The following is a 1,023-nucleotide window of genomic DNA, read 5'->3' on the forward strand; positions in this document are numbered from 1 at the left end:
AATTCTGACTTCAGGCAGCAAGAATTTAAGCTGGTGCAGTGCCACAGTGTTGATTTGGTCTTGTCACCCTGGCTGCTTGCCGTTGTCCCTAATCTTGTGACTCGTTCTGACAGGTGGATGGTTTGACATACGCCTCTGTTCCTAAGTCCTTGCCTTGGTTATTTTCCTGCTACCTGGGGCCTCAGAGACGTGCCCTGTCCTGGCCTCCAGTACCTCGGGGATTTCATCGTGCCCCTTTACCTTGACTCTTGTAAACAGGCATCTTCCAGGGTGGCTCCCTGCCTGCTGAGACGCTGGCGTGTTGTATGTATTTGAGCTGTTTCTTGTGTGCATCTTGACTCCCTTCCACCTAGCATGTAGCTCATCATATTTCCCACGGAAGACACACATTTACCTTTCACCCCTTATGTGAGCCAGCTTTTTTTTGCAAGAACACATGCCGCAGGAAGGCCGGCTTCCTAGGGAAAAGGAATGTGTTTTGACTCATGATTCTGGGAATTGACGATCCAAGATCAGGTGGGTCCCGTGGGCTCAGTCTCTGGCAACAGTGCTCTTGCTGCAGAGTCGTGTGCTGGCACAAGACATCATGAGGCAGGAGACGTGGAGTACACGCCTGTCTGCCTGTCTGTCTATCTCTCTCTCCCTGTAAGGCCACCAGTATTCAGTCCCAAGGACTCCACCTTGATGACGTGATTGAATTTGATCATTTCCCAAAAGCCACACCTCTACACATGACAACTGGATTAAGTTTCTACCTTCTTACTACCATTAACTCACAGCCAAATTGTACTGTCACATGGTCTGGTACTCCGTCAGGTTCTGTGTGCCTTCCCCTGGATCGCTCTGCCCTCCTCTTGGAGCTTTCCTCACCATTCTGACCTCAGAATCTCCGCTGGCTTTCCTGTCCTAATGCAGTCAATCAGCCTATGCCCAGCTGTGTGCTCAGATGTGGCTCTGCCTCCCCCTTGGGACTCACCATCTTTCTTCCATCTTTTAAGTTTCTCCAGAGGTTTTAGTTAAATA

This window comes from Oryctolagus cuniculus, chromosome 1, assembly GCF_964237555.1.
Source record: "Oryctolagus cuniculus chromosome 1, mOryCun1.1, whole genome shotgun sequence".
In the NCBI taxonomy this organism is placed as follows: domain Eukaryota; kingdom Metazoa; phylum Chordata; class Mammalia; order Lagomorpha; family Leporidae; genus Oryctolagus; species Oryctolagus cuniculus.